Source organism: Microtus ochrogaster, unplaced genomic scaffold, assembly GCF_000317375.1.
Source record: "Microtus ochrogaster isolate Prairie Vole_2 unplaced genomic scaffold, MicOch1.0 UNK94, whole genome shotgun sequence".
Lineage (NCBI taxonomy): Eukaryota > Metazoa > Chordata > Mammalia > Rodentia > Cricetidae > Microtus > Microtus ochrogaster.
The window spans coordinates 570,380-582,513 of NW_004949192.1; the positions used below are offsets into that span (position 1 = coordinate 570,380).

A 12,134-nucleotide genomic window follows, 5' to 3' on the forward strand; every position below is an offset into this window, starting at 1 on the left:
TCATGTATGGGCAGCCAGTGTTAACCCCCTGCCTCTCACCTAAAACTTCTCCCCTTCCTGATCGTCTTCTAACTCCACTGTTATCCCATCTTCATTCCTTATTATGGGATTTTACTGACTACTTATTACTTATACTTTCGAGAATAATTTTAAGACATATGATATTTGTGTATTTTTAAAATTAGACTTATGTCATATGATCTGTTTCTTTAAGTATATTAAAATTGAAACTATAATATAATTTCATTATTTCCCCTTTCCTTTTTTCTTTCAAAATACTCCCATATAATGCTCATTGTTCACATTTAGATTTATAACCTCTTTTCATTGATTGTTCATAAATACACACACACACACACACACAAACACACACATTCCTAAATAAATAAATACAAAAATCAACTATATGTGTTATGTAAGTGAAAGCTCAAATTTTACTGTGTTATCCAATTATGACAGAACATTTGAGAAATATTTTTACCTAGTATATCTTTTGGCAGTTTATAAGATGAGTAAAATGATTGGTAGTAAATGACATTTTGAACCCTTAATTTAACTCAGATATGTTCCGTTTAAAAGAGTGTATGTGTTGCATGATATTTCATCAAGTCTGAAAGCAGGAAGTGTGAGTGGCATGATCTTGGTCTTTTTTTTAGGACAGTTTCATCAATACTTGATTTCTTGTGGCATTTTACAAATTTTAGAAAAATGTTGATCATTAAAGAGAGAATGGGACATATGGAGGTCTGTATGCCTACTGTATGTAATCTCTGTATTGCCTGTGAATATTGCAGTCATAAAACTATTGAAACTACTTGTCTAAGAACTTGGAATTTTCTAAACCTCATGTATATCTTACTGATCATATAAAAATGATTTTCTTTTTCTTTTTTCTTTTCTTTAAGACAGGTTTTCTCTGTATCTTTGGAGTCTGTCTTAGAATTAGGTTTTGTAGACCAGGGTGGCCTCAAACTAACAGAAATCCACCTGTCTCTGCCTCCTGTGTGCTGGGATTAGAGGTATGTGCCACCATCACCCAGCTATGAAAATGATTTTCTGTTTAAGCATACATTTCACAATATTTACTCCTAAATATTTTCCTGTTTATGTTATTATTCTGATGTAAGGTCTCACAAGCTTGCTCATGAAAATTTCAGACTCAGGCATGGATGAAGTGCTTCTCCCTAACTTCTGAGAATTTCATTGAAGATACACTCACAACACATAGCTGGTAATACTGATAGTCTTGTTTTTTTCTTTCCTATCCAATTACTAATTTCTTGCATGTGACATTCCATTAAATTTTTATGTTTTCATGTAGTAGTAGGTTTGCTGGATATATTTATGAATCCAAATACTTTGAATATGTCTTACTATTTCCGTAGATACTATATCCTATTCATTTAAATTAGGCATAGTTTATGTTTCTTGTGATAGAAACAACTACTGTTCATTTTTCCAGTAATTTTCCCCAAAGACAATGTTCAGTAAATATTCTGTGAAGTGGCATTCACTTGTATCTTTTTCTTTCTAACACTTGAGAATGTGCTGAACCTTTGAGGAATGTAGGAATTACCACTGTTTATATTTGTAAAATTCAAGTTCAATGCATGACCTTTGATTATTTTCTTGGATTTATCTTTCTTAATAAATAGAAAGTTTTCATACATTGATATGAGTTTTAGTCATTTTCATCCCAGTTCTCCTGTTCTATTGTACTTCTTCACTTTAGCCTCTTAATTCACTCTGTTATGTACTTCCCTTATACATTTAAAATACAATAATTTCTTAAAACACTTGTGTATTTACATAATTTCCATATCACTTTCTCTCAAACTCTTACTGTGTAGTCCTCACCCCACTCTCAAATTTATTACCTCCTAATTTATTATTTTTATTATTTGTTACACACACAAATCTATTTATACACACATACACACTAGTGTATAACTATAACGTGTAGATTTCTAGCTCTAAATTTTTGTAGATACAACAACCAAAATGCTAATGATGTAACATATTATAATGTTTTATGGAAGTTGTGGTAATGGCCTCTAAGTTGCATGGACTCAACAACCCAGTAATGTTTGTTATTTGCAATATTCAATGTATTTTACCTCTTTTTAAGGAAGACTTGAGCTCAATCAGTCTGCTAGACCTGTACCTGAATAGGAGGAAAATGCAACACAGAAAGAGGAGAATGAACCTCATACTGGTAAGATGAGTTCTGTGTCCCAAGACATAGTGTGGATAAATGGCCAAACACTCAGTCAGCATTCTTGGGCAGGTTCTTAAGTAAACAGGACTCATTGTGGTCTGGAAGTTTGTAGAACAGGTCCACCAAGAAGCTGTGAATCACCAGCCATCACATGATCTTCCTTCCTTACTCAGACTGCATCATAATATTAGATGGTCAGGAAGCAGGCTCAGCAATCTCACTCCGACACTTCTGTCATGGCAGGAAGTACATTTTTTTTCATTCCTGTTCACATACACATAGACACTTGTCCTAGAATCTTTGAGAAACACTTTGCCTAGTATAACTTTTGACATTTTTAAGATGAGTTAAGTGATAATTAGTAAGTAACATATTAGAGACTTCAGCTTATGTCAAATAATTTTGTATTTATATATGTGCTTGTATGGTTCTGTAGAAATTTTTAGATTTAGTTATTCATTAAGATAAATGGATGACATATATTGACATCTGGAATTGCACTGTACCCAGTATCCACATTACTTCTGAATATTTCATTTATAATATTAATACATCTTCTCTAATAGTTTGGTACTTTTAAAACAGTCTCTTAACATTACTAATCATTTGAAAGTTATTTTCTGCTTAAGTATACATATTTAAAATTATTTACTAGTTGTTCTAAACATTTTCTCCTTTCCTTCCACAATGTAAAAACATGAAGTCATCATCCTGCTGAAGATGATCTCAGACTCAGGCATGAAGGAGGTCCTTCTCTGCCTTTTCCAGAGAAGCTTTTGATAAAGACACAGATCACACACACAGCTGATGGTATTGTAATTTGAGAGGCTTTCTGCCTTTTATTTTTCATTATTCATTGTTTGTTTGTAAAAAAATTATTTTTTTTATTTTATTGTTTAGGGATATTTCCTAAATATATTTTTAATCCATCCATTTTATGCATATCTTATTATTTCTGTAAAAATAACACTATGTTATTTACACCAAGAAGTAGTTAATTTTTCTTGCTGTAGAACCACCTACTGCTTATTTTCTCAACTAATTTCCCTGAAGATAATGCTCAGCAAATGTTCAGTGAAGTGACATCCACTTTTATCTTTTACTTTATAACTTTTGGAAAAGTATTGAAACTTTTAGGATTCTAGTTATTAGCTTTCATTTAAACTCATGAAATTTCAGAGAGGTGATAGAAGGTGACTGGAAGTTTACATAGAATAGACAGTCCTCTGAATAATGATAACACAAATGAACATGCCAAGTGGACAAAGGAAAGCCCAGAAGGATTCAAATCTACACAAAGCACTACATGCTACTGAGAAAATCTAAGACAGGGATATGCCATTCTCAGGGAAGGGCACACAATTTTGTTATCTTGTAACAAAAGGCCTGCTTTGAAAACATATGTGCAATATTGTTAACATAGTTATCAGGTTATATTTAAGAATAAATATGTATTTGTGTAATATATACATCCAGCAACAATTATTTTAAAATGAGGTCACAAATATGAAGGAGAATGTACAGTGGTATATGGGAGGGTTTGAAATAGCAAAGAGGAGGGAGAAACGTTGGAATTAAATTATAGTCTCAAAAATAATAAAAAAATGAAATAACTTACTATATATACACACACATGCAGACACACTCATGAACACATAAACACACATGTTTGGGCACAAACACATGAATACCTCATCACATACAGGTTCCCCCCAAATGAGAAGACAGAGTTGTTCAAATTAATACAGAATAGTGTCATTAGGAATAGGAGAGTATTCTTCACTTAGGGTATGGAAGGTGGCTTTTTATAAATATGGTAGAGTTTGTCTTCTCTATGTTACCTGCATGCACACACAGGTTCACATATCACACCAAACTGCATGTTTATACACACATAGGCATAGACTCATACAGCACAATACATGTATGTACATATGCATATACACAAAGAAGAGAATTGTCACAGTTGGCATAGACAGTGATTGTAGGCATGGGAGGATTTTAGATTATGTTATGGAGGATAGATTTTTACAAACACCCAGTATTTTATCTTTCAATTGAATAACTTATTTTTAATAAATAAACGCACACACTTCCAATTGTAAATTCATATTCTTTCATATTGCTGATCTATTTCTCACTAGTTGATATTTCATACATTCATGTACACACATATATATCATTTATATTACATATAAGCTATTTTGTCCACATAATTTTGCTTATATCTTTCTTTTCAGGGCTGATTTTTAGACTTGTAATCTTCATTTTGCATCTAACATGTGTCAATCAGCACCTGTATTCACCTGTCACTTCAGTGAGGTAAGTCATGTAATTTAATGAAATTAAATTACTTTTCGTTGCTCCTTGAAGTCATGAATCATTTTCAATTATATTTCTTACAAATCATCCTGTGGCTATGTACACCCTATGTGAGTTATTCTCCATCTTCCTAATGCAGCAACACTTTAATACAGTTCCTTATGCTGTGGTGACCCCCAGTCATAAAGCTGTTTGTGTTACCACTGCATAACTGTAATTCTGATATTACAGTGATTATAATGTCAATCTCTGTGTTTCCCTGTGGTCTGAGGTTACCCTTGTGGAAGAGTGTTTTGCCCCTAAAAGGATTGAGACTGAAAAATTGAACACCATGATCCTATGTAAAATTTATTTTCTTCATTTTTCCTTCCTTATGGAATATTTTAAGTGAGGAAAAATTCAGGTTCAGGATAATTGTCAAGTGACACACATTAGAAACAAATAAACAAAGGACAAACAACAATGAATATATTTCATCACTTACAGATCTTAGAGAAGGAAACTCCCATGCGTTAAAGTTAATGGAATGACAAATTGATAACATACCAGGGAATGTTTAAGTTATAATTAAATGAAAATACACATATAGCTGATAATTATGTAAATAGGTTCAGAAGAAGAAGTGAGCAAAGGGGGATCATATCCTTTTTATCATGCATATACATTTTTTTAAATAAAAATTTACTTCTCTTTCATCATGGATTCAGAGGAAGGTAGCATGTTTTCTGGGGGTTTATGGTAACTAAACAGGAGTTGCTGTTCTCCTCAACATGACCTGTAATTGCTGCGATACTCATTGGACAACCTCAAATGTGGATCTCATTTTCCATTAGGATGACTTTTTAATTTAATATAATATAATTTTAATTTTCAGGAAATTTTAACTTTAAACTCATATTAATATTTAGTTTTCTAGAGTAGTATATTGCTAAACTCTCAAAATTATTTCTCTAAAATGGGATGTCTTTAGTTCAGTTGAAAAAAAACCCAGAGACAGATATTTGGGTTCAAACTGAAGGTCTGCAAAGCAAAAGAGTCAGCCACTGACTCTTACCGCTACCTTGGTCTGAAATGACAATCCTGTCTCCAGGAAACTCAGAATGAGACTGTGTCTGAGTGCTGTCTCCTCCTGTCTTATATTCCTCACCACGTCTGGGATTAAATGAATGCACCATTACCACCCAGTTTGTATGGGAAACTAGTGTGGCAAATAATATTATGGGGAAACAATGGAAATGAGGGAAGGAATCTCTCATATACTCTGATTTAAATGGATGTGAAGACACACATGTTGATTTACTATATCTTCTTCATTTTACCACCTCAGATAATCACATAAATTATTTTACAAATCCAATTTATGTATATAAGTCTGTGTATAAATATAAAAACCTGTTATCGGAAGAGATCTTTAAATTATATTATTGATGAATTATTTTTTCATCATTAGATAAAAGTGAAGTACTAACAATTATTTCACAAATTTGATCAGTATTGAAAATATGTTCAGTATGATTAAATATGTCATGACTTGTGATTATTCTGCATATTTATTTCCAGTTAGTTCATTCTGTCCTAACAAAATGTCAGAAATATGTCATGGTTCCATTCCTTAGACCGAACTCTGCATTTTAGCAGAAGGTTAGAAGTAGAGGGATTGTAATCCTTTGATTCTGCTCAATTGGCCTCTGTACTTTGCTCACATGTATTGGAATATATTTCCTGGTCAAGAGCTAGTTCCAGGACAGGCTCCAAAGCTACAAAGAAACTCTGTCTAGAAAAACCAAAAAAAATAGATAAAAAAGATAAAGAAATGTTTAGTCATCAAACATACACATTAAGGACCATGTGCATACACAGACTCAGGATTACTAATTTAATATCCACAACTATGTTGCATCTTCAACATATTTATATATCCCGTCATGTTAGTCATATAGCCCCCTATGTTCTAGATTAACAACTGTTCTGGCCCACATTTCTCACTTCTGAGTCCAGGGCAACACACATGTGGGTGAATGGAAACCATGTTCCAATCTGTTTTTAGCCTCTGTGGGCAAACTCCGAAGTAGTCTTGAACTTTTCAGATGTGCCAAAAAGAAAACAATACCAAGCTTTCTCTGAGTTCCAATATGGCAAGGACAAAAAGTTTCAGTGTAGAGTTCTTAAGTTGTTTAGGAGGAAATGAGTGGTTTCTGTGTACAAAACCTTCTGTAAGTGTTGGATCCCCTGATGGGGTTTATTCTTTATCTGTAATCACAGGACTCTTCATAGCTTTTCCTTGTTCTTCCTTAGAGATTTCAAGTAAAGTCATGTTTATGCCTCAAAGCTTTATTGCCACAGTTCTCGGGTATAGTTCAGAACAAGTACCTTTATCTGCCTTTGGGCTCTAAAAGGACTGAGATGTGTTATCTCAGAAATGAAAAATGATATAGCATGATCAGTGTCTGTTCATCTGTATCTGGCAGATGGCAGTTATAACCCTGTGGGTACCACTTTCATATGTTTCCCCTTTTCACTCTAAGTACATTCTCATCAAATGCTTCTCCTGACTATGTTCTTACCCATATGAATATTTTTAAACACCATGCCTTATATATAGGAACAACACAGGTGCCCACCTAGCTTAAGTAAAAAGTAGCTTACAAGGGTATAAAGGAATCATTTTCAGAACTCACCCTAGAAACAACACAGGGGCTAATTAGTTTGAAGTTCCAACTCTCTTGAAGTTGTCAAATGCTAGGACTCTTGAGTCAGACTGCTTTATTCTTTTTTTTTCTCATTAAAAATTCTTTTTTTTTCAATTTTTATATTATTATTACAAATTTTCACCTCCTCCTTTCCTCCCATTTCCCTTCCCCTCCATCTCCAGACAAAAGAGCAGTCAGGGTTCCTTGCCCTGCATATCACCATAGAACCTTCATCTGGCGATGGATGGAGATAGAGACAGAGACCCACATTGGAGCACTGGACTGAGCTCCCAAGGTCCAAATGAGACTGCTTTATTCTTAACTTATGTTCTGATTCTCATGATAGGTTCTTGATTTCTATTATCAAGAAGTATGTGCAGTATCTAGTTTCATTAATCTACTATTTATGATACTACTTTTCCACTTTAGCCACCCTCTCAGCCCATGCCTGGTCTGATCTAAACAGCTCAGATGTCTCCTGAAATGTATATAATTTTAATGCAGATTTTGCTACTAAATACCGCCATGTCATGTCATAGATCTTTCTCTCCTGATGATCTTTGGGAGTAGGCACAGATAGTTTTCTTTCACTTTGATTATTCACTGACCTAATAGCTTTATGCCTTTCTTTGATGAAAATCCACCTATTTTCTGTACAAGTAATACTTGTTCAAACCGTGAATCCTTAGCTTCATGACTGTGTAATTAAATGTAATAGGGAATGTGGATACTAGTTGGAAATCTATGGTGAAAATAGTTGGAATAGTAAACAAAAATCGATGGCCTGAATACAGTCCTGAACATATCTCTGAATAATGACTGACAGAGTTTTAACAAACTAAATTTGTTATTTGACCCTGTACTTAGTGCCAAACAGGTGTGAAGTTCACATAGCCATCGGTTGCCTCTGGGAAATAACTAGAATCTGCTCTTTATGGTACCATAACATAAATCTAATAGTCACCTCATATAAACCTTTGCCACTGTGACCATTCCATGCTGTTGACTATGCTTTGCAATGATCAGATAATTATAAATTGTAGGCCCATGGGTCTACCCCTGTTTCCAGGTTTCATCTTGAGGACAGTTTCTGTTCAGCCAGCTAAAATATCTTGTTTGTTCGCGAGCTCCCTCTGCCCCACCTGGTGATGAGCTACAGGGCAGTGTTGACTCCACCTTAGGCGTGCCGATTTCCCACTAACCTGGGGGATATTCTATTGTGCAGCAGCTAGGTATTTAAGGTTTTCCCTAAGTTTGAATAAATGACCTTCAGCTGATCTCTTTTTGAATGACCCAGGTCTCTTGTGTGTTCTTTTAATCTCTAGGCTCTTGCCTGGCTCACATATGGTACAGTGGTGCACAAACTGTACGAAGAGAGTAACAGTTGGAGACCACAGCAAGATCAGGAGTTACAGTTGGAGGCCCATCAGCATGATTGGGAAGTAGGGGACCCCTGAGAGATTGCCCTTGGATGCTGGCCAGCAGGTAAGAATTGATTGGTGAGGGTGAACTGAAAATGGGTGCAAGTAATTCTGTTCCAGTGTTAACAGGCCAATTAACAGACCAATTGTTAGCTCTGTTAGAGAAATAAGGCACTGGTATTAAAATCTAGATAGCACAAGGCAAGAGATCATTAAGACAGTTTTAGAGTATAGTCCCTGGTTTCTTCATGCAGGGGAGCTTTAATATTTCTAATTGGGAACAGGTAAAGGCTGACCTTCAAAAAGCATTGAAAGAACAAGGGACAGAAGAATTTCCCATAGCAATATTTTGAAAGACCCCCCCATATTTGAAAGACCCCCATACTTGAAAGACCCCTGTGCCCACATACTATGTTAAACTCTGCTGAAAATTTAGCTGGGACCCCCGGCCCAACCCAAGCCAAAAACGGAAAACCAAGGGGTGCAAAACCAACGAACAAGCCAAAGAAAAAAAAAAACCCAACCCCAAGGCATTCTATCTAAATTGTCAACTTGCTGCAGAGTGCTATATCTAGCTTTGTGGTTTTTCGGGACTAAGGAGAAGAAATACTCCACCCCCCAAAAAAACCCAACAAAAACGGCAAACCAAAGCAAGGGGGTTTTAACCGGCCTTAAGGGTATTCCAGGAAAATCAAAAAAAAAAAGGGGGCCAATTCCACGAAGAACCAAAGCCAACAAATTGAAAACCAAAGAAAAGCAAGGGCCAAAACAACCCCCTAAGGAAACAATTTTCCCTATAAATATGGCTGTTTGAATTTGCCCGGGGTGCTCAGTTGGCGTAAGCTGCTGCTGCACCCACAGACCCTGTGTAATCAATAAAGACACCTCTTGCTGATTGCATCTGTTGGCCTGAATTATTGAGACTGGGGGATTTCTCCCACCACCCTTGAAAACGAGGGTTTTTCAATTTTCACTATGGCGCTTAGTCAGAGATGCTCTTCTCAGTGATGGAAAAGTAAAAGAGCAATTAGAGAATTTGAACAAAACCTTTGAGGAGATTCAGGATGTAGAATCTGTGAGTTCTATTAAGAGCTTTGAGGAGGGGAAAGTTGAGAATTCTAAGATGGATATGAGAGAGGAAGAAGAAAGTTTATAAAAGGAGATTGCACTGATAAAAAAGAAGTTAGAAAAGGAAGAAAGAAAGGGAGCAAACAGAGATGTCTCCATGAGACCTCCACCACAAAATCAGTTACTTGCCACTTCGTATCCTTTTGTTGCTGCTTCCACCCCTATTGACTTAGAGGCAGAAATCCAAGTGATCCAAAATAGACTAACTAATCTAAGTAGAGAAAGGCAAATTTATCCTGTTGTGGAAGTTATTGATCCATAAGGACAGAGGATCAGGCAGCATAACTCTCTGACTTTTAAGAACATTAAGCAACTAAAAGCAGTTACAGCCCATGGAACTCATGCACCCTTCACTGTGGCTTTAATGGAATCTTCTGTGGAACACAACCTTACACCAGTGACTGGATGCTGTTTTTCAGGGCTTGTCTTTTGGGGGAGATTATTTGTTATGGAGAGTCAAATACAGGTGCAGGAAAATTGCAAAAATACTGCCCCGTGTAATGCCACTGCAGGTATCCCCCAGCATAACCTTGACATGTTAACTGGTGCAGGACAGTATGCCAGCTTAGCTGCACCGATTGCTTATGATCCTGCTGTTTATGCTCAGATAGCTTGGAAAGCTTTACCTAATAAAGGAGCAGGGGAACAGCTGTCTAAGATCCTTCAAGGATCTTCAGAATCTTATTCTGAGTTTTTTGTCTGCCTGTTACAGCTGTCACATTATTGAGGATGTGGAATCAGCTATGCCAGTCATAAAGCAATTGGCCCATGAAATGCTAACAACTACTGTAAAGAGGCCATACGCCCCCATAAAATTGCAGTTTAAATGACTTTATCCACTTATGCATGGAGTTGATAGCACTCATGTGATGGGTCAAATAATTGTGTCTGCCCTTAGGGAGGGTCAAGGTGTAGCTAGATCAAGGAATTGTTTTCAGTGTGGAAGGTCAGGACACATCAAAAGAAATTGCATTGCAGGTAAAGAGGTAGTTAATCAGCCCAGGGGAAATCCAGGTGTTTTCTCAAAAAGACAAAAGTAGGCTCAGTGGGCTAATGACTGTCATTCTAAAACTGACATTCAAGGAAATCTCATCCCTGTGTTTGGAAATGGGAGGAGAAACCTGCCCCGGGCCCCCAAAACACAAGTGTACAGGGCCATGAGTGGACTGCTTTTCCCATCAGATTCATTCCTCAGAAAAATGCCTCTCTGTCTATGACCTTGTCTGAGGTACCCCAGGAAGTTCAGGACTAGACCTCCGGACCTCCATCCAGGCAGTATTGACCCTACAAATGGGTATACAAGCCTTGGAGACTGGAGTATATGAACCTATTCCAGAAGGTTCAATAGGTATAGTCTTGGGTAGAAGGAGTTCTGCACTTAAATGAATTAAAAATTTTACCAGGAGTCATAGACTGTGATTATAGTGGAGAAATTAAAATTATGATTGAAGCTGGTATAGGAATCCTTGGCATCCCTCAAGGAGCGAGAATAGCTCAACTAGTGCTTTGCCCATGTTTTGCTCTACTAATCCATTTTTCAAACAAGAATGAAAGACAAGGGGTTTGGCTCCACAGGGCTCCCTGGAGCTTTTGGGGTTTCTATTTTTGAAAACTGCCCCACACTTATATTAACAATCAATGAGAAAAAGTTCCAAGGCCTTCCAGATACAGGGCTGATAGTTCTGTGATTGCTAAAACCACTGGCTTGCAGTCTCTCCTCTACAGCCAGCCTCTGTGGCATTACAGGGGGTAGGATTGGCCAGTTCTCCAGAGTGCAGTACCCAATATTTAGATTGGAATGATGAAGAAGGCCATAAGTGCATTTTTGAACTATTTGTCCCGGAACACCTTCCTCTCAATTTGTGGGGAAGAGATGTTTTGCAAGATATGGGAGCAGTTCTGACCCCTGAACCTGTGCAGTGCATGTTAACAAACCAGGGCTTTGTCCCTGGTCAGGGGTTGGGCAAAAATCTGCAGGGAGATACCCAGATTTTAGTGGACAAGAAAATAATACAACAGTTACATGGACAGTGTGCAGGGTTAGGAGATTTTTCTTAGGGGCCATTGCAGAGCAGCCAGAAAACATTCCCAAAAAATGGAAAACTGAAAAACCTGTATGGATAGAGCAATGGCTCCCAAGTAAGCAAAAATTACTGGCGGCTTATACTCTGATCCAGGAACAGCTAGAGGCAGGACACATAGTGCCATCCACTTCTCCATGGGATACTCCTATCTTTGTTACTAAGAAAAAGTCTGATAAATGGAGGCTGCTGCAAGATCATAGAGCAGTAAATAATTGTATGGAAATTATGTAGACAACTCAACCTGGGTTGCTTCAGCCTGAGGGTATTCCTG

At 36.7% G+C, this 12,134-nt stretch overlaps 1 long non-coding RNA gene across 3 annotated transcripts in view; it reads left to right on the forward strand.

Annotated features, from left to right (window-relative positions):
- The window catches only part of LOC101981174, a 274,159-nt gene that overhangs the window by 92,343 nt on the left and 169,682 nt on the right, over nucleotides 1–12,134 (forward strand). For 2 of the 3 annotated variants that reach the window (XR_003376705.1, XR_001229499.2), the window contains one exon: nucleotides 1,128–1,226. This is a non-coding gene — a long non-coding RNA (uncharacterized LOC101981174). Of the gene's footprint in view, nucleotides 1–1,127; nucleotides 1,227–2,128; nucleotides 2,216–2,921; nucleotides 3,029–4,458; nucleotides 4,541–8,555; nucleotides 8,716–12,134 lie in introns of those variants that run through there. The other variant, XR_003376706.1, reaches the window with a different exon arrangement.